Source organism: Cryptomeria japonica, chromosome 1 (assembly GCF_030272615.1).
Source record: "Cryptomeria japonica chromosome 1, Sugi_1.0, whole genome shotgun sequence".
Taxonomy (NCBI): Eukaryota; Viridiplantae; Streptophyta; class Pinopsida; order Cupressales; family Cupressaceae; genus Cryptomeria; species Cryptomeria japonica.
The window spans coordinates 524,836,417-524,863,520 of NC_081405.1; the positions used below are offsets into that span (position 1 = coordinate 524,836,417).

A 27,104-nucleotide genomic window follows, 5' to 3' on the forward strand; every position below is an offset into this window, starting at 1 on the left:
CAATTAATTACAAAACATAAATACACAAAATTCTTGTTGGCCAGGGTGTTGGTGTTCTATATGCCGGTGTAGAGTTTGTTGGTACCGGTGCCTATATCTGCCTGTCGGTATCATATGATTGCAAGGTTGCTATCAATGACAATACCTTCAATCACCTACAATTTCTCATTGGAGTGTGCATTTTCCAACACTTCCATCCTCTTGCCTTTCTTCACTTTGATCCCTATGCACATCCCTCCATCTTCTACTTTCATTTACTAATGAGTTATCATAAGTTACAAAAGGCTGGCCCATTCTTCTCATATGAGGGGGACTATACTTTAGAATTAATTGTCTACTTGTCTCACCCCTCTCTTCTCCTACCTTGTTTGCCTTGGGGCTTGAAATATTATTTCTCTCTATTTCGAGATTCTGTAACACCCAATCTTGTTGCCTTTTAAGTGCCCTCGCCACCTTGGCATCATCCGCATTCATATCAACCATTCTAAGAATAATTTCATCCCACTGTTTTGCTTCCTGTTCCTCAGTAGTCATGATCTTAGCATGGCTATGTCTATTATATTTTGCATTTATTTTATAAAAAGGATTTTCCTCTCTATTCTCAGATTTTCCAGTAGATGAAGAATCTTCCTCCCTACTAGGAATTCTCTTATATCCTTCAAATGCCATGATTGATTTTTTCCCTTTGTTCCTTTTCTTGGGACTCAACTAAACAAAATCTTCTTGTCCTTTGTGCAGAGACCTCCTCCCTTGCATAAATCTTATTGACGAATTCCTAGGGGTTTCTCTTATTTTCTCAACATACCAACTATTATTCATGTATTAAATGTAGAGTCACCACCTCCTAAGAGGAAATATTACCAACTTAACTGATCTTCTGGGATCTCTCCTCCAGTAGAGTCTAAAACAAACTACCAAAGATTCTAAAAACTTCGTGTGACAACTCCCCAGCAGAGTCGTCAATCTCTTAGTTCCCACAACCACAGATTGCAAAACTTAAGGGTTTGCCAAATACTCAACTAATCCAACTACCTTTGGCCAATGAATAGGGATGGTCAAAGACCAAATACCTCTTTACTTAAGGATCCATTGAACCTATGTGGGTATAACTCTCCCTCTCAAGCACAAAAGAGTTATTTAAAGTGCATTTAAGATTTATGGTTAGCAAATGCAAAACTGGCAAATGATTATTCTACAATTATGCTTTATTATGTGCTTTAAGTGAATGCCTTTGAAAAGAAATGAAATTGATTATGATAGTATATTAAGAATAAGAATGCTTTCAAGACTTAACATAAATATGCAAAGATCAGTTCATATAGAGTTTGGGAAGAATGTTTCTCTATCAAGGACCTTAAATGCATGGCCAACCAGGACCTTAAAAGATAAATAGCAGACTAGGGCCTCTATCCAGAGATATTTTTGAAACTTTGTGGACAAAAGATCTTATCAACTCCTGAGACAATATTAATCATCAACTATGAAGGTTTCAGTATCTGTCACACAAAAAATGAAAACCCAATCTCACATTTAATGTAACAACATGTGATGACACATCATAGCAAATCAAATGACAGATTTATCAAGAGGACAAAGATAACTCATCACCACAAAAGTATGCACAATATTTAGAAAAAGAAACAATGAACATTGTATATTAATCTTTAGGAGATGATTGTATACATAAGCTGCACTTGAAAATACTCCATTACAGTCTGTTTGCACAAAAAAGATACTTTCCTTCTTCCCATAAACGTCCCTAATACATTCACTACAAATACACATGCCAAGAGACACGAATGAAAGGACACACCCTTTCATTATCCTAGACAACTAACTGAACAACAACTAAACAACCTAACTAAAACATCAATTACATTACAAACATAAAACTAAACAATGAACTAAGATTTTCAATCTAGCCATTGTCCTCACTTCTGAATATGTCGTAAATAGCCCACATCTTTGTAAGTTGTAGCGTTGAATACTACATCCTTGGTTGCGTTCTCGATCACATAAAAGTTCTCAAACTAATCGACTGTTTCATTCATATCAATAATATCTATCTTGGCAATGGCTTGAGATACACTAATTAAAGACTTACACTCAGAAAGCCATACGGTCTTATCCTTAATTACACCTGCATCATCTACCAAATTGGGAACCCCATGCTAAACAATTTGTTGGCACTCGTCAAATTTAGATTTTAACTCCTTTGTAAATTCATCATGTGTGACAAGCAAACCCTGAACCTTTTTCTTTACCTTTTCCCTTGTCGATGCATCTTGTAACAATAGGTTGAGTCTATCTCGAATTCTGGTGTTTGAAACCATATTCTCCATGTTCCTCTGATATACACCCTAGAATTCATCCAATGCTTTCTCCATGTTATCATATCTTTTACTCATCAATATACAAGTAGTATCAACCCTAATTCTCTTCATCTCCCTCTTCAACTTAGTGTGCTCATAAGCTAATTTTTTAAATTTCTTCTTCCAGTGGCCTCCTGAATCAGTAATTTGAGGGATTGGATGCCCACTCCTCTTAAGGGTTTCCTCATATAAGGCCTTATATTTATTTTTCTCTGCTATGTCACGTTTCATTAGAGCCTTATTGAATTTTGAGATATTAATACCTATGTCAGTAGTGACCATAGGCTCTACCTCTCCAACTTTCAGGGTCATCATGCGACCAAAAGCTTTATCCACATCTATGATTTTTGGCCTTTTATTCGAGGGGTACAATGCCCATAACAATATTGCTTGTTCATCCAGATCATATCTCGATAAAATGAATATATCATTAACCTCTTGGGCATTCAACTTGAAATCCTTATTGTGTGCATGTAATAGACTGTCAAAAATAAATGATTCACTCAAATCCCATCCTGGGAAAAGAATAATACCTTCTTCCACTAGCAACTGCCTTCCTCTCTAAGAGATCATTGTCTCCATTTCTGCATCAATATCAACCTTAAGCTTCTGCAACATTTCCTCCTCATTCTCTGGTGTGATATTAGGCATTTCTTCCCTCAGCTTCTTCCCTTTGAAGTGGTATAAGAAGGACTTAAACTCTTTAGAATTGATGAATTGATCATTTGAAACAAATCAAATGTGCTCTATCATCCTTTCATTTGTTTCTGCATTTAGCACAACGAGGAGCTTATCTTATGCTTTTGGCTCCTTCTCTTTCTCAAGTGCATGGAGCTTAGAAACTACTTCATTCTCCCCTGAATCACTTTGAGTTGGGTCTCCCTCCATGTTTTCCAGTCTCTATCTTCTCTCCTCTAGTTTCATCTCCAAGGTCTCCATAACCTCTACAAGCTCCTCCACTTCCTTATTTTTACACATGTCTTCAAATTCATCCTCCTAATGAAAGTAATCTCCCAAATCTTGTTTCTTCATGCTTGTGTGGATATAGCCCTCGGGATCATAATTCATTCTGGTTGTGTTCTATATGTGTGCAATCTTGTCTAGTGCTAGCTTTGGTAGCACATAGGGGTAACCTTTAAATCCATAGCACCGAACAAAGGTGAAATTTTGGCATGAGTATGAATCACCCCAATTGTGATTAACCTTTGGATTTTGTGCTCATGAGGCCTAAAAAACTTCTTTACATCCTCAAAAAATCATCCTTGCAGAGGCTCACCAAAAAACAAGAAAATTGGCTTAACAAAGAATTATTCAAATTTGATGTAATGAGAATTTACATATCTATAATCCTAGAGAGAAACCCATAAATGCACTGGTTGATCTTGTTCATTCTTCCCAACTGTATTTGCATTCAAACCTTCTGGCCATAACCCTCTAAATCTCCCATAAAATAAAATAATATGCATTAATAGTGAATAATGCTTGAAGTCCTTGTCTAGATTTTCTTTCAAGTTTAGGAAGCCTTCATGAAGTCTATCCACCAGGTATGAAGCAAAATGAAAAGCTTTAGGCTCATGTCTCTAAATATCTACTACTAAAACCAGCAGTCCTATGTTTGCTACATCAGGAGCTTCAACTCCTCCAACTTGACCACATGCCATATATGTATACTGTAAATATTTCTTTTAAATAGTCATATCATAAGGAGGACCATCCTCATTTGTTAGCATCCCCTTCTCTACTTTGTGGATAGTGAGGTTCCAACCTTGGTATGTAGTATCCATTTTTCTATATGACTCTTCCAAATCCACAAAAGATGAGGGCACATTCACCTCCAGATCTACTGCAAAAACCTCCTGAATTGTGGCTACTACAAAGTGAACTAAATAAGTCCCATCAGGCAACAGAATGCATCACTTGTTTGTATCATAATGTCTTACCAACATCTTCAATAAATCAATATTTACAAAGACATTAGGTACCATGAGTTTACCTACATTGGTACTCAACGGGTTCAAAATTGGCATGGGCTCATCCCTGCGGAAGTAATAGAAAAGAAACAACTCATGCCCTCGCACTGTTGTGAATACATCTCCAATTTCTCTGTATCTATCTTCCAACCAGTCTCGAATAGGAAAATTCACCTTAGCTCTATGTGACCTAGCTCCTGGAGAGCCCATCTAATCTATCATGTCTTGATTTAATTTCCTTCGAGCCTCACTAACTTCACCCTTTGATTTCTTTCATGTGCTATTAGATATTTCAACAACCTTCTGCTTCCCTTTTGAGCTTGACCCTTCCATCTCTGCAAATTCTTTTGCTATATGCTCAGCAACTCAAAATATTTCTCATTGAACACCTGATAACTTCTGCAATAACTTTGTGTGAAATGTTGTTGTGTAACACTAGCTATATATCCCCAAGGAGTCTAATCTTGTACTTAATTACTACAATCTTGATGGATCTTCTTCATGTGGCATCAGACCTACCCAATGGATGCATTTAATGGAAGCCATTTTGTCAATTTTTTGCATCAAGACCTTCAACGACTAATCGGCGAGTCTTTTCCCGATGATTCAATTGTTTGGCACCGTTTGTTATGAGTTTACTGCTTCTTATCATCTAATCGGCACAATCTATCCTGACCGACTTATCGGGTCTCAGGATAGCAATTCTTCTCCTATCCCGATGGTTCAGGATACTCCTTCAGTTTTGGCTTTTCTTTTTGTTTTCACAATCCATTGGTATAACTCTCCCCGATGCACCCACCTTCAAATTTCTTTTACTTAACCCATCGGGTATTGACATAGTTCATTTTGTGTCCCTCCAATGCCCCGATGACCTTAACATATCAATCCGTATTCTGACTAAGCTCCTTGTGTTATTGGCATAACTCACCATCCGCCCTAACAGTCCTATCAGGATTCGGCATAACATAAAACTTCTTCTCCTGATGTCCCGATGAGTCTTCACTTAATGTTACTTTATCGATATAATTCACACCGATATCCCCGTAGGCACTTTTATCTTCATTAGGGGTTGGAATAGCCTTTTTCTATTCCTCTCAAAGTCCAAATGTTACTCCAATGCACTTTAATGCTTTATACCTTCAAGTTTGTTTTATCTGTATAGGTAATATTGATGGTTCCGCCTTCTGATTCTCCATGTCATCAAGGATCGGCCTAACTATTTTTACACTATTCCGATATGGTCTTTTTATTCGATGGGCCTGCCTTCAATTCCCTTCAGTTATCGGGTATCGGGGATAGAGTTGTTTCATTATTTCTGATAAGTCGATACATGCCGATAGAAAATACCCACCTTTTGCCCCATCAGAACAAGCTATCCCGATGGTATGATTTTCCAAGAGCACGCACCGTATTGAATATTATTTAAGTGCTCCAATGAATCTATCTTCTGATTTATCAGTATATGTCATGCTGATAATCCTTCTTTTGCTTGCCAATGTTGTTTCATCGGGACTACTTATGCCGATAATTGAAATTTTGCAATTTTGAACAAATGAGCCATCCACTATGAATATTAATGATCCCAGCTATCCCACAAGGTCTGATATATACTAGAAAACAATCTTAGATTATACCATAATGACTTCTCCACTGATAAATGCTTCCATATTGGATTCCTTGTTTAGTGTACACTTAGTGCATGCCTTTAGTGTGCCCAAGTGATACCTTGATATTCCTAAAACAGCTGATGCTTAGAGAAGTTTACTCATGCTAATAAGGTTCCTGCACATGCAAACCAGCAATAAATGCTCATATGATAAGAAAAAGGCCTCCATATAGCACAAAATATTTTGTAAAAATATATGCTAACATCAGGTTTATAGTTATTAATGATGGGGAGAAAAAATCTGATGAGACAGTCAAAGAAGTTAAGGCAAAAGCTCCTAAGGTTTCTAAGAAATAATCCGACATATCTAGACCAAGAAAGAAGCCCAAATATGAGCTTGATGAGGCATTGGAGACTATAAAACTTCAAGGTAATTACACTATTGTTCCTCCCATTACATTAAATCAGATTGTTAATATAGTTGTTAAGGAAGGAAATTTGAAACCTCTCTATCTGAATGGTATGAAAAGTATGATGACAATAAAAAGAGAACATTAAAAGAAGTTGTAGTTGAGTATACAAATGTGTATAGTAAAGCATTGATAGAGTTATCATCAGCAATTCTAAAGAATCTATATGAAATTGTGGATGCTAGAAGACACATGACTAATAAAGAAGATGAGAGATTGAAAGTATGTATTAGTTAAATTATGCTAAGTAATTTCTAAGGCAAAAATTGATAGAATTCTCAAGATAGCAAAGAATAAATTTAAAAGCAAGAATCAAATTAATAAGATTATGTTTGGGAAGATTGATGAGGTAGTTCAGGAAACAGACAATTTTGAAGAAAATCTTAATTGAGAACTGGTATGAAGTGAATTTGGTGAATGATGACACCAATCCGAAAGTGAAAATACAGGATGATACTTCCATTCAGAAGTATAGATTGACGTTTCATATGTGTAGTTAGTCGAACCAAAAGAGAATGAGGACACAAGAGAATAAGCAAGAGATATGTCTGAGATTCCCCCAATAAATGATTTGAAAGCACTTGCAGAGAATGTTGAATCAGAGATGGTGCGGGCTAGAGGTGAAGTTGAAGTTAAGATCGAAGAAAGAGACACTATTGAGGCATCAAAGGGAAAATCAATAGATAATTTTGGATTCATTCAAGGACCAATCAATCTTGCCTCCTTATCTCCCATTCAAAAGCTTCAACTTGCATCTTTTGCGCAGGCAAAGGCCAATGAGGATCTATTGAGGTCTCACACCAAGGATAGTTTACTATTGGGTATAGCATCAAATATTTTGGAGAAGCTTATACCATCATTTCAGAAAGATCCATCTATCTCCCTATCCGATAATTTGAAGAGTTTGATTAATTCTATTATTCCCATTTTGAATCTTTTGAGAAGGCTATAGAGGAGAAAGTCAAAAATGAGTTTAATGCCAAAAGGCTTCACACCTTGAAGAAGATGATTTTGAAGGATAGAGCCACATTAGAAGACTGTATAAAGAGCATGAAGGATACAATAATTGGAGGTGGTAATCCATATAAATCATGTTTATCTCTCAACAAATTTACTAGTGATATTGAGAAGAAGTCTCAAGAACTCAAGGATCTATTGGAAATCATAACTCAGGTAGTTGACCCTTTGAAATATTCATTGAGGAATCATGAAAACCAATTTATTTCATTGCTTGAAAAGATTCAAGGTTTGAGATATGATAAGGAAAGGATGATTAGCAGAGTTAAAAAGTTCAAGAGTCTCATAACTCCTAAGTTGGATATAATGGTTATTTCTATTCAAGATGCTCAGAATCTTCTCAAGGAAAATCAACCAAAAAACTTGAAGATTGTAGAAGAGCAATCTTATTCTTTCAGTGGGTTCATAACCATTTTTGAGAATCTGTAGAAAGGTTGGGTAACTCATCTAGACACATTAAAGAACATCTATGTAGATATTTTTTTTTTGTGAGATAAGTCAGTATGTACATAGCATTTTTGGTTTCCAAAACTCTACCTTTCCCATTGATGTCAAAGGAGGAGAGTAAGTGAGTAAAAAATGTTGATGTAAGGGGGAGATCTTTGATTCTTTTTATTCTTTAAAATTTGGTGATCAAATTTTAGTTGCAGTGTACATATTTTGGTTTTGGTTCGACACTTAGTCATTTTTCACTAAGTGTTGCCATCAATGCCAAAGGGGGAGATTGTTGGCAACAGACACTGCAGGCATGTTGAGATGTCATCATTGATGGCAACTCATATTAGTTTTGGTATCCACACCTCATTTTTCATCATTCTGAAAGAGTGAGTTGAGATTGATTGAGTCCGCTAAGGTCCAGTAAGCAGTGCAATATATCCGGTAGTGTATAGTTTTTCTTAGTGGACTATCTTGGTTGTGTATTTTGCTATGAAGATTTCAAAGAAATTTTAAGGTCATGTAATTCATCTTGTTCTATGTTTATGGCCTCTGATGTTAAGTTTGGTGTCAGTTAGAAGATATGGTAAACATGTTTTTGGCAAACAGTGTATTTCTATGGTAACGTGTGGTGATCCACTTTGCAAATCTTATCGATTGACTTTGGTAATTGTTTGTGTGTTCAAGGTTCATAAGCTATCATATGGGAAGCATGTGGACATTTTATTTTGGTCCACATGTGCACTGGAGTTGGATTTGTGACTCTTTCTTAGCAAATATCCAAATAATATTATTTAATTTTAAAACTTTATCTCAAATTAGCAAGAAATAACATTTTTAAAGACCTCTTATTAAATACTAGGCATCTCTATTGACCTAATTGCACTTTAGTTTATATAGGACATTCTATATATTTTGTATGTTTACTATCATATATAAACATATTTTTACACTCGAAACATGTCACTTATCAAACAAATCATTCACACTAAATCAAAAGGCACAAAAGTCATTTTTATATGCACCACTATATAAAAAATCATTTAAAAAAAATCAAGAAACTCTTGCATATCATAATAAAAAAGTTGAATGGGCTAATGTATGTACAACCATTAAATGAGTCTATCGAGAATGTAAATGTATTTGTTAGGCTATCAATGCTCATCCTTACTAAAAATACTTTGATCATAAACTACAACACATTATTGAAGGTTGCTCATAGCCTCACCAAGATTTACTAAGAAAAAATAAAATCTCTTATCAACTTGGATATACCTCGATCATGAATTTAACAACTAGATATAACTCCCTAAAACTTGAATTTTTCAAAAAGATTAGAATCAATGACAAATACTAAAGAAACAATGCTACTTATACACTAGGATGCCATTAACGAATCATATAGGCACATGAAAGAAATTTGAATTGCTCATTTCTCCCTCCACCACTTTCTCCATTTATTTTTCACCATGACCTTGGTGGCTATCTAAAAATATCATATTTAAAACAAACATTACAAAAAAGAAGATTTTCAATACCTTCACAAACAAATCCTCATGCTATCTTTTGTAGATAATTTGGAACTCTAACCTAGCTAGATTTCTATAGAAATTGAGTTGATAGTTTGAGCTTTTAAGGAGTAAGAAAAATGAGAATTTAAATGTAGGTAGAAGGAGAAAAATAAACTAAATTTTCTAAATCTTTCAAAGACAAGTAGAGCTCGAGTAGGTTTACAATAGTTCAATCATTGAGTCTAATGAAGGAAGGTGAAAGAGGAAAGTTGAGGCTGGGGATGGTAGTTGTAGTGTTTCAAAATCCCACCACTTGTGATAGGGATGTTACTGACATGAAATAAAGGGCCCTCTTAAGCCATGCAACATGCCCAAAAATTTAACCTCTACCTCTTCAATCATCTGAGCCAAGTCACAAATGCTACAATACACTTTTTCATGTCTTCCCCTAGGCTTCATATCTTCACCTTACTTAAAAACTTTGTTCCAAGTTGGGATCTTACAATTTTTATTTTTTTTAAGGGGTAAACGCTTTTATATCCGGAGCTATGAACTGGTGGGATTTGAACCTTGATGGCAAGAACACCAACACAACAACTTAACCATCACAACCTGCCACTGTTGGCTAGGATCTTACAAATATATAGATGAGGTAATTTTTAAATTTCTTTGTTCTATTAGGGATGTAGAAGTATGCTATGTGGAGCATCTTCCAATTCATGGGGACCTCTTTGTCTAGTTGAGTTTTCAACTCCTTTTAAAAGATAGGAATCTTGTAGAACAACAACATTTTATGCACATGGGCATCCTCTCGAAGAGGATAGTTGTTGGTCCAATAATCTAGAAACTCCTAGAATATGGTGGGAAGTGTGACATTTCATGACTTACCCCTAGAGAAAAGTAGGCTAGGTGGAGGGTAGAATAACTCACTAAAGGATCCACACCTATTTGATTGAGGGAATCATAAATTTACTGCTAAATGTCTTGAAAGTGAATTTTAAAGAATCTTATTTATCTCATTTCCAAAAAAAGAAAGAAAAACAAATGCCTATTTAATTTAATAATAATAAAGGTATCAATAGAAACTCTTCTTTTTTAAAGATGAAATACTAAAAATTAGGATAATTTCTATTGCTAAATAATAAAATATAACAAGTATATAGAAAGATGAACAAAAAAATAGTATGGAAGGAAGAGATGTGGAGAGGGTAAAGGAAGTGGGTGCCTTTCAAGAAATTAGATTGTTAGCTATAACTTAAGTAAGAGTTATTTTGCAGAAGATATAGGCAAAAATGGGAGCTGTGGAATAGGGTATATACATCTGTCACCCAATAAACGGTAAGAGTTATTTTGCAAAAGATATAGGCGAAAATGTCGTTGCAGACATATCTACAAAATGTATGAGCATAGACAAGAAATGTGGACTATTTGACAGATATAAGTTTTTTATGTGTTCCTCCTTTCTTTTGCATATAAAGAAAGCTCTTTATGGTAAATTTATTTTAAATTTTATTTTCTGGCGTTTTTATTTATTTTTCATTTCTGGGATCTGGAAGAATTAGAGGATAATTGAAAATAGTTTTCTCAATAATGTAATTATCGAATATCTTTTGCAATATATTTTTTTTACTTGTAAAATTTTCATGTTTATAAAGAACCCTTAACATAGTTTTATTTCAGTTTTTTTCAAATGAAGAAAAGGATTGCTTGATGCACCTAGTTTAATAAAGAGTTTTTTATAATTTATTATAAATTATATTATTTAAAATATATGTGCTTTATATTTTAAAATATATATATTTATTATTATTAATAATTATTAAATTAATAAAATAATAATTTATTAAAAAACATTTGAATTGTAATTTAAGAGAGAAATCTTTTTTCGCACATTTATGTATGTATGCATTTGTAAAGCTCCTAAGGTTTTTGAGAAATAATTCAACATATCTAGACCAAAAAAGAAGCCCAAATCTGAGCTTGATGAGGCTTTGGATGATGAATACTACAAGGGTGGGGGGGTGAATTAGTATACCAAAAAATACTGTACTTAAACAGTCTAGCAGTAAACCGGTAAAATAATTTTACAAACAAACCAGTTAACACACATGCAAACCAAATAGCAAATAAGACATTCACCCACAGAAGCACAATCACCATAACACGAGAGATTTTGACATGGAAACCCAAATGGGAAAAACTATGGTGAGATGAAACTCACAAGTAACTATCTGCAGAGTAGTAACCAGACCGGTTAAGGTCATACAATGTTCTTTACCAGAATAGATCTTGTTAGGAGATACGTCTGATTAAAGACCACCTTGTGAGAGGATTTCAGATCCATAGTTGTGAACCACCTTGTTAGAGGATTTACAGAGGCTCTGCCAAGCCTACTCGGTTAAGGGTTTTCAGACTTGTCAAAGATGTAAGTAATCAACAAGTGAGTGATCTAAATACTAGCACAGTATGCTTGGTTAGATCCTTGATAACTCATTATTAATTCATTTTAGCATTACTTCAATCTTCAGACACTTCTCACACTATTCTTTCACATAGACCTATTCTTCTTCTGTGATCGCATATGCAACAATCTCAACAATCACCTTAAACCCTAACAACTCCTAAAACCATAGACATGATGTCCTTAAAAGGAATCTGATTTCATGTCGGTCCAATAGGATTACATTGCAAGTTCCTAGGTTTAGCGAATCTAGACACATTTGGTAACACGACACACAATCACCATCAAAGTGTCGGTGGATGGTAACTCATCACAAAAATACCGGTTGGTAACTCATCATAGAGTATTACCGGTTCATACAACTTTACTGATTACCAGTTGATAAAAATGAAGACTGGAAAAATGATAATTGCCACTTTATTTCCTTTGCTCCATTCTGCTTGAGATCCTCGAACCGCTTGAGGTCTTCATGCCGCTTGAGATCGGTAACACCGGTAGTCTAAAGACTATTACATAATACCGGTTTGGAACAAATACCAGTTGAGCATAACTCATACATTCAAAAAGTGATCTCATAGCAAGTGTGTGTCCATCAATGACAATCACAACAAAATCATCAAAAGTGCCAACATTGGAGACTTGAAAACTTCAAGGTAATTACACTATTGTTCCTCCCATTACATTAAATCAGATTGTTAATATAGTTGTTAAGGAAGGAAATTTGAAACCTCTCTATCTGAATGGTATGAAAAGTATGATGACAATAAAAAGAGAACATTGGAAGAAGTTGTAGTTGAGTATACAAATGTGTACAGTAAAGCCTTGATAGAGTTATCATCAACAATTCCGAAGAATCTATATGAAATTTTGGATGCTAGAAGACACATGACTAATAAAGAAGATGAGAGATTGAAAGTATGTATTAGTTAAATTATGCTAAGTAATTTCTAAGACAAAAATTGATAGAATTCTCAAGATAGCAAAGAATAAATTTAAAAACAAGAATCAAGTTAATAAGATTATGTTTGGGAAGATTGATGAGGTAGTTTAGGAAACAGACAATTTTGAAGAAAATCTTAATTGAGAACCGGTATGAAGTGAATCCGGTGAATGATGACACCAATCCGAAAGTGAAAATACAGGATGATACTTCCATTCAAAAGTATAGATTGAAGTTTCATATGTGCCATCAGTCGAACCAAAAGAGAATGAGGACACAAGATCATAAGCAAGAGATATGTTTGAGATTCCCCTGATAAATGATTTGAAAGCACTTGCGGAGAATGTTGAATCAGAGATGGTGCATTCCAGAGGTGAAGTTGAAGTTAAGATCGAAGAAAGAGACACTACTGAGGCATCAAAGGGAAAAGCAATAGATAATTTTGGATTCATTCAAGGACCAATCAATCTTGCCTCCTTATCTCCCATTCAAAAGCTTCAACTTGCATCTTTTGCATAGGCAAAGGCTAGTGAGGATCTATTGAAGTCTCACATCGAGGATAGTTTTTTATTGGGTATAGCATCAAATATTTTGGAGAAGCTTATACCATCATTTCAGAAAGATCCATCTATCTCCCTATCCAATAATTTAAAGAGTTTGATTAATTCTATTATTCCCATTTTGAATCTTTTGAGAAGGCTGCAGAGGAGAAATTCAAAAATGAGTTTAATGCCAAAAGAATTTGCACCTTGAAGAAGATGATTTTGAAGGATAGAGCCACATTAGAAGACTGTATAAAGAGCATGAAGGATACAATAATTGAAGGTGGTAATCTGTATAAATCATATTTATCTCTGAACAAATTTACTGATGATATTGAGAAGAAGTCTCAAGAACTCAAGGATTTATTGGAAAGCATAACTCAGCTAGTTGACCCTTTGAAATATTCATTGAGGAATCATGAAAACCAATTTATTTCACTGCTTGAAAAGATTCGAAGTTTGAGATATGGTAAGGAAAGGATGATTAGCAGAGTTGGAAAGTTCAAGAGTCTCATAACTCCTAAGTTGGATATAATGGTTATTAATATTCAAGATGCTCAAAATATTCTCAAGGAAGATCAACCGAAAAACTTGAAGACTGTAGAAGAGAAATCTTATTCTTTCAGTGGGTTCATAACCATTTTTGAGAATCTGTAGACAGGTTGGGTAACTCATCTAGACACATTAAAGAACATCTATGTAGATTTTTTTTTTTTTGTGAGATAAGTCAGTATGTACATAGCATTTTTGGTTTCCAAAACTCTACCTTTCCCATTGATGTCAAAGGGGGAGAGTAAGTGAGTAAAAAATGTTGATGTAAGGGGGAGATCTTTGATTCTTTTGATTCTTTAAAATTTGGTGATCAGATTTTAGTTGTAGTGTGCATATTTTGGTTTTGGTTCGACACTTGGTCATTTTTCACTAAGTGTTGCCATCAATGCCAAAGGGGGAGATTGTTAGCAAGAGACACTGCAAGCATATTGAGATGTTGTCATTGATGGTAACTCATATCATTTTTGGTATCCGCACCTCACTTTTTCATCATTCTGGAAGATTGAGTTGAGATTGATTGAGTCTGTTGAGGTCTGGTAAGCAGTGCAATATATCTGGTAGTGTATAGTTTTTCTTAGTGGACTATCTTGGTTGTGTATTTTGCTATGTGGATTTCAAAGAAATTTTGAGGTCATGTAATTCATCTTGTTCTACATTTATGGCCTCCGATGTTAAGTTTGGTGTCAGTTAGAAGATATGGTAAACATGTTTTTGGCAGACAGTGTATTTCTATGGTAACGTGTGGTGATCCACTTTGCAGATCTTATCGATTGACTTTGGTGATTGTTTATGTGTTATAGTTTCATAAGATATCATATGGGAAGCACACATACATTTTATTTTGGTCCACATGTGCATTGGAGTTGGATTTGAGCCAGCTTATTTACACATTTCATCTTTTGTGGCATGTTCTTGAAGCTGACATGAAATGGTTCATAATTTGGTAATGTGGATATATAAAGCAAGTTAATTTGATCATTTTTGGGATTGATGATTGTGTGGGATGTATGTATGAGAGAATATGCATAGTTTCATGTGTGGATTGTGAAGATTTGTGCTCTGGTATACAACGGAGTATCAAAACAAAGCGGTGTTGCAAAATTGAGAAAGAACATAGGTTTTGTACTTAACTAGAACTATATCCAAGAATTTGTAGATGTTATTTGATAGTTCAAAATTGTAATCTCTTACAATCATTTGTAAGGTAGTGACCCTTCTAAGGTTGTTGCCCTCATTTGTAATCTGAGCAATGAGCTCTAGGCAACATGCCTAAATGCATGTGTATTCCTCTCATGTCATATTTTTATACTTCTAATAGAGTATACTAATATTGTGGGTTAGAATCCCACTATGGTTTTTCCCTTAACCAAGTTTCCATGTAAGAATCTTGGTGTTATGGTGTTTTTGCACTTTACTTTCTTTCATATGCATTAAGTGGTTCAAAGATCAGATTGATAAAATTAAAAATAACATAACACTGGTTCACCCCCCCTCTTAGCGTTCATTGAATCCAACACCTTTGTGGATTTTCTTTTTTATTTTATATCAAAATTTTCTTTATTTTTGCATGTCTTTTAAATGAGACATGTTGATCCTTAACCATATATTGATTTTTGAACTTATGAACTTTATTCTTGTTATAAAAAATGCTTTCAAAAGCATTGGGATTCATGGGTGGATAGGAATAATATGGAGGTATTTGGATGAGTTCTTGCAGGTAGATGGTTGGAAGGTTCTCAAGGATGTGTTCCTTTTTTTTACCTTGATTTATGGTAGGGTAAGTGGATTTTGAGTTAGGGGTGATATGAATAGTGGATGGAGAGATCTAAGGACCCAAGATAGATGGAAGGAATGAAGGCTTTGGTTTTGCAGTATAAGGACCTAAGATGGATGGAAGGGATGAAGGGGAATGCGTATGTTTGGATTTAGATGGAGGAATGTGAGACTTATCATGGATACTAACATCTTAAGAGTGAGCTATGTAGCCAAGGCCATGACAATTTGGATTTGCTTTTATATAAAGGGGTTCCAATATACCTTGCTCATGGATGCCTAATCCTTTTCCTTGATAATGCTTGCTTTGACAAATCTTTTTAGCAATGAGATACTTGTTTTTTTTAAATATGATGTAAGTTCATTTTGAGGAGGATATGGTATGAAGGGAATGATAAGTTCATGGAGTAAACTTGATTCTATGAAAGTGGATGAACCAAGTTGATATGTAAGGGGTCCATGAATAGCTTGGAAAGGGTTGATTAGATCTTGAGGAGGAATAGGATTTGGAGGGATGATAGGATCTTGAGGAGGATATGGAGGATTATGACAAGTAGATGAAAGGATACTTTGATCTTGACATGGAAGAGGAGCAATCCGTGGGCGTGAAAGGGGTGATTTTATTTTGATTTTCAATACGATTATTGGAAAGGATGGAAAGGATACCATTCAATATTTCTTAGGAAGGGGATTATGAGTGGTACTTGGAAGGATACTTTGTTATTGAGATGGAAGGGGACGGCATGAAAAGATAAAAAGGGGATCATCATGACTCTTCTTTAGCAAATATCCAAACAATATTATTTAATTTTAAAACTTTATCTCAAATTAGCAAGAAATAACATTTTTAAAGACCTCTTATTAAATAGTAGGCTTCTCTATTGACCCAATTGCACTTTAGTTTATATAGGACATTCTATATATTTTTTATGTTTACTATCATATATAAATATATTTTTACACTCGAAACATGTCACTTATCAAACAAATCGTTCACACTAAATCACAAGGTACAAAAGTCATTTTTATATGCACCACTATATAAAAAATCATTTAAAAAAATCAAGAAACTCTTGCATATCATAATAAAAAAGTTGAATGGGATAATGTATGTACCATGATTAAATGAGTCTATTGAGAATGTAAATGTATTTGTTAGGCTATCAATGCTCATCCTTACTAAAATTACTTTGATAAAAAACTACAACACATTATTGAAGGTTGCTCATAGCCTCACCAAGATTTACTAAGAAAAAATAAAATCTCTTATCAACTAGATATAACTCCCTAAAACTTGAATTTTTCAAAAAGATTAGAATCAGTGACAAATACTAAAGAAAAAATGCTACTTATACACTAGGATGCCATTAACGAATCATATAGGCACATGAAAGAAATTTGAATTGCTCATTTCTCCCTCCACCACTTTCTCCATTTATTTTTCACCATGACCTTGGTGGCTATCTAAAAATATCATATTTACAACAAACAATACAAAAAAGAAGATTTTCAATACCTTCACAAACAAATCCTCATGCTATCTTTTGTAGATAATTTGGAACTCTAACCTAGCTAGATTTCTATAGAAATTGGGTTGATAGTTTGAGCTTTTAAGGAGTAAGAAAAATGAGAATTTAAATGTAGGTAGAAGGAGAAAAATAAACTAAATTTTCTAAATCTTTCAAAGACAAGTAGAGCTCAAGTAGGTTTACAATAGTTCAATCATTGAGTCTAATGAAGGAAGGTGAAAGAGGAAAGTTGAGGCTAGGGATGGTAGTTGTAGTGTTTCAAAATCCTACCACTTGTGATAGGGATGTTACTGACATGAAATTAAATAAAGGGTCCTCTTAATCCATGCAACATGCCCAAAAATTTAACCTCTTCCTCTTCAATCATCTTAGCCAAGTCACAAATGCTACAATACACTTTTTCATGTCTCCCTCTAGGCTTCATATCTTCACCTTACTTAACATCTTTGTTCCAAGTTGGGATCTTACAAATTTATAGATGAGGTAAGTTTTAAATTTATTTGTTCTATTAGGGATGTAGAAGTATGCTATGTGGAGCATCTTCCAAGTCATGGGGACCTCTTTGTCTAGTTGAGTTTTCAACTCCTTTTAAAAGATAGGAATCTTGTAGAACAACAACATTTTATGCACATGGGCATCCTCTTGGAGAGGATAGTTGTTGGTCCAATAATCTAGAAACTCCTAGAATATGGTGGGAAGTGTGACATTTCATGACTTGCCCCTAGAGAAAAGTAGGCTAGGTGGAGGGTAGAACAGCTCACTAAAGGATCCACACCAATTTGATTGAGGGAATCATAAATTTATTGCTAAATGTCTTGAAAGTGAATTTTAAAGAATCTTATTTATCTCATTTCCAAAAAAAAAAAGAAAAATAAATGTCTATTTAATTTAATAATAATAAAGGTATCAATAGAAACTCTTCTTTTTTAAAGATGAAATACTAAAAATTAGGATAATTCCTATTGCTAAATAATAAAATATAACAAGTATATAGAAAGATGAACAAAAAAATAGCATGCAAGGAACAGATGTGGAGAGGGTAAAGGAAGTGGGTGCCTTGCAAGAAATTAGATTGTTAGCTATAACTTAAGTAAGAGTTATTTTGCAGAAGATATAGGCAAAAATGGGAGCTGTGGAACAGGGTATATACATCCGTCACCCAATAAACAGTAAGAGTTATTTTGCAGAAGATATAGGCAAAAATGTCGTTGCAGACATATATACAAAATGTGTGAGCATAGACAAGAAACGTGAACTATTTGACAGATATAAGTTTTTTACGCGTTCCTCCTTTCTTTTGCATATAAAGAAAGCTCTTTATGGTAAATTTATTTTAAATTTTGTTTTCTAGCGTTTTTATTTATTTTTCATTTCTGGGATCTGGAAGAATTAGAGGATAATTGAAAATAGTTTTCTCAATAATGTAATTATGGAATATCTTTTGCAATATATTTTTTTTACTTGTAAAATTTTCATGTTTATAAAGAACCCTTAACATAGTTTTATTTTAGTTTTTTTCAAATGAAGAAAAAGATTGCTTGATGCACCTAGTTTAATAAAGAGATTTTTATAATCTATTATAAATTATATTATTTAAAATATATGTGCTTTATATTTTAAAATATATACATTTATTATTATTAATAATTATTAAATTAATAAAATAATAATTTATTAAAAAATATTTGAATTTTAATTTAAGAGAGAAATATTTTTCACACATTTATTTATGTATGCATTTGTATATATTTATGTCTATGTACATTTACAAATATGTAATAGGCATATAACTGCTTAACAATTTATTAATTAATATATTATACAAATATTGAAAAAAACACATTTAATTTAAACTTACTAAATAAACCTTTCAAATTATGTTTATTGCAAGTGTCACCCAAAATAAAGATTAATCCTCACACACTTGTAATTCCCCAATTTTCATTGTTGGCCATAAAGAGTTTTGAGAATATAATCTGTTTATTTACTTAATCTATTATTTTTATAGCTACTAACATATTATTTTTATTAATATAAATATGTATTTAAAACTTGGTGGTCCCTTACTAAAGATAACCTGGAAATTTCATGTTTTTTAATTCTATCAAAGGTTGAATGTAGTCCTTTATAGATTTTTTGATATACAAATAATATTTTTTGTGTATAATCTATGTTAGTTTGATTTCAATCATAGTATGAATTCTTTTATTGTTTGCATATTTAGGTTCAACTTTTAAATCTCCTTTTTTAGTTTTGGATTGATTCATGGTTTTAAGAAATTGTTAATTTATTGGGATGCTTCCTAATTACAAACATAAATACATCTAATTAAGACAAAAAATTGCTTGCATCCTTGTTGATTTTGATATCTTGTATGAGTTTTACATTGACATTTCTTTGAAAGTAGTAGACCATGCCTAAACATGGTATTTATTCTAATGGTATGCTATTGCATTACTAGAAGTATTAGATTTTAGTTCAAATTACTATAAAATGCACAAGTATAGATGAAAATTAGATAATAAAAATTTATGGGGAAAAGATGTTGTTCCCCAAAATTTTATTATTAATAGTCTATTATTTCCTTCTTTGAGTTACTATGTAGAAAGATTCATCCCTTATTAAATGCGAATCAAATTCACCTTCTATGGGGGTTATTTTGGGCCACATCTCTTTGAAATATGAAAGATCCTAACTACCTCTTATAGCTCCTAATGATGAGTGAAATAAAGCACAATAGATTATTATGAAAAAAAAGAAAAAAAAATAGACACAATCAAATATGGTTTTGATCTAGACAATATGCTTTATCATTCCTATGTTACAATGGCTCTAATGTTTTATGGCCTATGTGTGAGGTATAAATGATTGCCTTGCATGTCATAGTTTTATTGGTTTAATGTCTATCTTATATAGTGTCTAGATGCTCTACATTCAATTTCTTGCTTTCATTATTTTAATGAAGATGTGACTCCTTCTAACCTTATTCATTAATTAAAAATTTATTTTTAGCAATATTACTAAAGAGTAATCATATAATCATATTTATCATAGCAAAGATTAGGAAAATAAATCTTAGTGCACCCTTGAAAAAGTGGTAAAAAATTGGCAAAGAAATAATTAATATTAGTAACATTTCATTTGTAATACATCTATGAGCTAATACTATTTGATGATATTATTTAAGAAATCATATTGTGATAATTCTCTTATGGAATGGTGATATTGAGGGGGTTACTAGAATGAATTATCTAATATTTGATTTTAGAGGTGTTTTTGAATAATAAAGCAAGAATAAAGGGTGTTGACCCTATACAAAGACAAGCCAAAAAGGCTACAAACAACTGATCAAGAAGAAACCTCTGACAACAAGGGCCAAAACAACCCACTTGCAACACATTAGTAGAGCAACTAATAATCCACATCAAGGGTGGGTGGAAGTTTCACCCAAAACTCGAGGAAGAGTTTTGGAAGAAGAGGAAGAGCGATCTTTCCTTTATTGACGAACAACAATCCACACAATACTATCATTTGGAACACCAACACAAGGGCGAGCATGAGGAATCCCCTTAGTGGGACTGCCAACACTAGTACAATGTTGACTAGGTGATAGACTTAGAGATTATCTTAATTTTAAGATTTCACAATTTTTTATAACCTGTTAGACAAGTAAACAAAAAAAGGAAATAGTGATTCTGCTCCATCAAATGTTAAGCACTTGATTCAAAACCTATAGCTAGAGCGATATATACTCATTGATAAGATGAGATGCACACACATGATTAAGAAACTAATTAAAAAAACAAGCTTGACCTCATGTATTTATATCAACAAGTGCTATAAGAAATGATCCCCACTATGATAATGATCTAATATGATTACAATAGAAATTAAAATCAGTAAGACTGAAATAGACAAATGAAGGAGCATAGGATCAATAGTCTATTAGGAAGAAACAAACATTAATTTACTAAACATTGACACAATGAATGATGTCATGCGATTGTGATTAGGGTATTAATAAAGAAATAATTTCATTTAGCAAAAGCAGTGATCACCATATTGACAATAATTGGAATAAAATTGAGTAAAGAGGAATGATTATAAAATTGATATAATTAGATTAATAATAATTAACAACACTAGATCAAATGCTACTAATTTTGATGTCCAAACATTACACCTGCAAATCGCATTTTATTGAAAGTTTCTAAAGCTATTTTTAGCAAATCCAGGCTGTTCCGTGAGAGCATAACATTTTGAATTTGAAAGTTAACGGTGAAGTTTTATTTGAACGGAACGGACATTTTCCTTGAGTTTATTCTCCTTTTCTTCACCCCCATACCCTGAAACCTGCAAAACTTTCCTCTGCGCCTTCCATAAAGAAGATTGTGCATGATTTCCTCTGGTGAGCTTGGACAGTTTATATGCCACATTTGGAATGTTATTAAGCTGTGTGCCTTTGCCCTGTTCAACGATGAAGGATCAAAGGTTTTTACAGGATTTTTTTCTCTCACGGGCCGATCCAGCGGAGTAGTGGGCGTTGAAAGCAAATCCTCAGGTTTCTCTTCTCTGAATTCTTCAGCCATATCGGGATTCGAACCTGTGACTTAAGGTTCAAACCCTGGAATTAACTACCTTTTATAGCTTCATTCAACAAATCGGCATCAAATCTGGACATACATGTTTGAATTCAAAATTTGTAAGCTAATATTTATTTACTGTCATAGATCATTTATTGTTTTGATTTATTGTTTGCCCTGTGTGCCTTTGCCCTGTTCAACGATGAAGGATCAAAGGTTTTTACAGGATTTTTTTCTCTCACGGGCCGATCCAGCGGAGTAGTGGGCGTTGAAAGCAAATCCTTAGGTTTCTCTTCTCTGAATTCTTCAGCCATATCGGGATTCGAACCTGTGACTTAAGGTTCAAACCCTGGAATTAAATACCTTTTATAGCTTCGTTCAACAAATCGGCATCAAATCTGGACATACATGTTTGAATTCAAAATTTGTAAGCTAATATTTATTTACTGTCATAGATCATTAATCACGTTTATGAACAATATTTAACTCTGAAAACTTCCTGGTCCATCTGTTCATGTTTTTTATCTAATATTTATTTTTCAGTTTTTCACATTCTGGCTGGTAAAAGATGAAGAGGCAAAACGGAGGATCAGAAAATAGCAACCAAATGAGATCAAATTCCTTTGAGGTATTTTGCAAATAAAAATGGAGGTAGATGGAAATGTCTGTTGCGTACTGTGAACATTTTGAATTTGAAAGTTAACGGTGAAGTTTATTTGAATGGACAATAACGAAATGTCTATGTGAAAGGAATGCTTAAGGCTGGCCAAACTAACCAACCCTATTATGTGAAAGAAACTATTATGAGCCTGAATATTTTAATGAAATATGATTTTTAAATCTTATAAATTTAGATACAAATCTGGTCATTTGTAAGTCTCTTGTAACTGGATTTTCTATAGTTGTTCTAATTTATTGTTTATCAGTTTATCTTCATGAAATGGGCTAAACTAAAATAGGGTTGCTTGTAGTGTCATCATACTCTCATATAGATCTATGATTTTTAACATAATGAACATATAGAAACAAAAAAAATACAAACAAGAAGAATATAATTCGTATAAGTTTGTCTGAGAATTAGAGGTATTACTCTGGTTATAATAGACATTAATATAATAATAGCATGCCCCTGTCCTTGAAATGGCATATTAATTTTTTTAAATTATGATATTAACAATAATCACTTGATCTCGATGTATAGGTATTTGATAGACCTTTAGATTGTACAACGTTAGATTTTGTGTGTGTTAATTTCTCTTAAACTGAACTACAATATCCACAAGCCTGAAAATTTAGGAGTTCTTTGGTTCCGATAAAAACCCACAAATAGTGGACTTATAAGGCCAAATAAAGAGTAGTCATGGTGGTTAACTTTGAAGTAGATATCCATCCCTATCCTACATTTAATGTTGGTTTTAAGCTTGAAGCTTACTATTTATGTTTGTGATATCCATTTAATTTTTTTCTCACACAGTGCTTGATCCACTTATCTACATAGCAGGGCGCTTATTCAATGGAAATAGGCAAGATATGATAGATCAAATGTAGCATATTCAAATTTCAAATCACTTGTGCATGTCTTCGGAGAAAAAAAGGTTCAAATAGAAAATATTGAGGAAAATTAGTAGAGAACTCTAAGACAACGTGAAGTAAATTGTAATAAAATCAATTTGAAGCCTCATTTCTTTAACATATAGAGGAAGGAGAACTTTCCCAAATAACAGCTACAAGATACTAGTGCATGAGGAAAAGCTTAAGGTAAAGCACCTTATTTAGGTTGTCATGCTTCAATATCATCTGCAACTCAAAGTTAATTTAGAAGAGAAACATGAATTAGTCTAGAAGAGAAACATAAAGTAGAATCAAAGACAGATATGTCTTCTAAAAATTTGAGGCACATGATGTGAGATCTTTTTTTATTATAACCAAATCACATTTTATACCACTACATACATTATTGAACATAAGTTTGATAGAGTCTACAAAATAGAGTAAGGAAGTTTGTAAACCCTACTATGTCGGGGAAGAAGAAATTTGGATCTGGAAAAAGGCTTTTATATCTAGATCACCTAAATTTAAATTAAGACATGAACCGAGTTTTTCTGAAATTGCTCGGAATTGTAAATATGAACTAGGACATAATTCTGAATCTATAATTATTTATAGAGTACAACTATGACCCAATGACATAAAACTTTGTTAACTCATGAAAAGTACAAGTAACTAGCATATAATTTGTAATTAAACAAAAAATACTAAAAAACAAAAAAAATTCATCTTAGATAAAGAAAAAGTTGATCAAAGAGTTGAAGCCATGGGCAATTCTGGTGTAAGCTCAATTTGTAGCTTTACTCAATAAATTGTTAGTGGTTGTGATCATTGTTTTTTGCTAGGTTTTTTTTTTCCACTGGGTTATGTGTGGTTGTGATCATTGTTGTTGTTATTCTCATAGTTTATTTAATTGATCACCACATCATATTGTCTAACAGGAGAATGTCAATAACTTTTCACAGTCATAGAGCTCCTGGAAATCATTTAGTAGAGGAAAAACCATCAATCGCAGACATGTCAGTTGGTCTGCATAGAGAGATTTTTAAAGCTCTACTAATAGTTGTGTACGAAGCAAAGCAAATGAAAATTGTTCTTGAGTGTGTAGTTTACTTGTTGGAATTCTAGGAAAATGAAAAAGGTAGGAAGAATTGCCCAAATAATTAGGGTTTGGAAAAAGGGTTGAAACTAACAAAGCAGAAATGATAATGACACTCATGAAAAGCCTACCAAGAAAAGGAGACTAGATTCTACCAAGGATTCACAAATCATGATACAAGCATGCTAGCTAGTCATTTTATCGCCTAATTTCTTCCAAGAATTTATTGAGTGATATCTTTGGTAATTGTGGCAAATATTAGGAAAAATCTTGGCAAGGATAGGAAAGGAAAGCTTAATCCCATTTTTCTTGAGGAAAGGCCTAACTATGTAGGAGTTGGGTACAATGAAAGAACAAACAGAGATTAGAGAACACTTTAGTGCTGCCTATACATAAGTAGCTTTGATGGACAAGGATAACAAGATATGTCTACATCAAAATCATCTCAAACTTAAAAATATAATTACTTATTGAGACAAGTAGGTGACAACTCATACTTGAAGCATAAGCCACCACGTTATTTTTGCCACTCACATGTTGTACCACAAATGTATCTTTGTAGAAGGAGATCTATTTGACATTGTTATGGGATAATTTGTCTTGAGATTTGGTATATTTTAGTGCTTTATTGTCCATCAAGGTGAAGTATACTAGATAAAGAAGCTTAGCAATAAGCATTTTACACTACTCGTGTAAGAAAGCATATTTCTTAGACACAAATTAATCTTCAAATTTATATAAATACTCAGGAACTTGACATTAAAATAATATAACCAGTCACTTAATTCATAACATTAATGTGCCTCACATACATAATTAGAGTGGGTCTTATTACTTCTAAAGGGTATGTAGGAACCATAATTAAAGTTACAAATACAAATAGGAAAATATGAGAGACTCATACTGATTTCCTTCAATCACCTAATATCTTCTATAACTGAATGCCCAATGCATAGCTATGGAGTTATGTTCAACTTAGCTTGCTGTTGTCGCCACACGTGCAACAAGGATAACTAATTGTTTTGATATAGGAAATTTCCTCCTCTTCACAAATTGATACAACCTATTCTAGATTTATAATACTGGGTTATCCTTGGTGCTCACACATTGAGTACTGGTCTCCACGAGAAGAGTCAATAGTTGGCTAGTTGCTTGCATTGTGAAGTGCAAGCCTTACCACTAATGACCTTTTACCATGTTGAATATTGGATCTCTCCTTGCTCCGTTCGACAGATTGGAAGGATGAAGGCAGTGCAAGGAATGGTGATTGCAAACAAACAACTTAAAATCCAATCTTGAGGTCCAGTTTTAGAGGCAAAGATAAACCTTTGGGTTCTGAAATCCTGTAAAAGGAATGTGTCTATGATGTAGAGTGAGCAACTAGAAGGTCTGGTGCAACCCAAGTCAAAGGACGTTCTTGGCATGAACCTAAGTCTTCCTTCAACCCTCCACTTGGCCTTACAAGCCAAACACCAATTCGATTCCCTCAACCTTCTCCAAGGAGTGAAAAGTGGTACTCTAGGTCCAAGATGTCCTATCTTGACCAAATCCACAAGTTAGACTCTTCACCCAAGACTTAGGGTCTCAGAATCACAAATAGACTTAGTAGGAATTAGGCCTCCAAAACTAGTTTTCCTTATATATCTCTAGATTTATATAAAGGACTCCACAAACCCCTTACAGATTCAAATACCCTTTTGGGACTTCTAGAAGAATCCAAGGAATTAAGACTTGATCCTATTCCTACACCCCTAAACAACTCTATTTGGGACAGACCTAATAAGCCTAATTAGGGTAGTTTTCCAAAGCAAAGGTCCAAAGATGGGTTCACAGAACCAATTCCAATCCTTGGATGGGTTCTCCTACTCATAAATACTGTGTCTTATCAATATCAATGACTCTCCTCACTCCTAAGGTTGTTGTCTAACATAATTCACTACGTTTTAGGCTAAATACATGGGTTTATTTAGCCTAGGGTTTGGTGGGAAAAACAACAAAACCCATACCCCACTCTTGCCCTTCTAAAATCTCATTATACATGTCCTTAACTTTCCTTCCACCCAAGGCCATGGAATTTGAGTGATGGAAATGCAAGTTAAGGCTCCATCTTTGCACCAACCCTCAAATTGAGGGTTTTTTGAACAATTTGAAGAAAAAGACTTCTAACTTACGCTAACCCTAATGAAATTGACTCAAACCAAGTGCATATGAATCAAAAATCACTCCTCTAATGATCCACTTCAAAAAGACATTCTTACCAATCGCCTGTTGCTCGTATAGTATAGACAAAGTTCAAAATTTTGGGCAAAATCAGGGTTTTCTTATTCAAATCTACCAAATTTCAAAATGTGAACCATCATATCCACATAGGTGACTTCTAGGGACCTTTAAAAGGTCTGTCCCATTGGTTGCAACTGAATTTCAAACATTGTGACTGTTGGTGCTCTAATTGCAACATCCGAGCAACTTTTGACAAGTTACAAGGTTGCCACTTTTACACATGTGACCTTCCACTTGGTCATGAACACATGAAGGGTATTAAAACATATCATTGAAGACCAAAACACACTGCTAGCATCTTTTTCACCTTACAAAGACTTGCTAGGACCCCATGGTCTAATTAGGCCTCTTAGGTTTATAGGACAACATAAGAGCCTATTAGCCTTACAAAATGGGTCTAAGACATCACATGGTTG

General features: G+C 33.6%; 1 long non-coding RNA gene across 1 annotated transcript; it reads left to right on the forward strand.

The window, feature by feature from the left end:
- The first annotated feature begins 21,434 nt into the window (after window positions 1-21,434).
- Window positions 21,435-22,470, forward strand: LOC131060226 (uncharacterized). Its single transcript, XR_009110315.2, has 3 exons — window positions 21,435-21,793; window positions 21,970-22,188; window positions 22,305-22,470. It is a non-coding gene; the product is annotated as an uncharacterized LOC131060226 (long non-coding RNA).
- The last annotated feature ends 4,634 nt before the right edge of the window (window positions 22,471-27,104 follow it).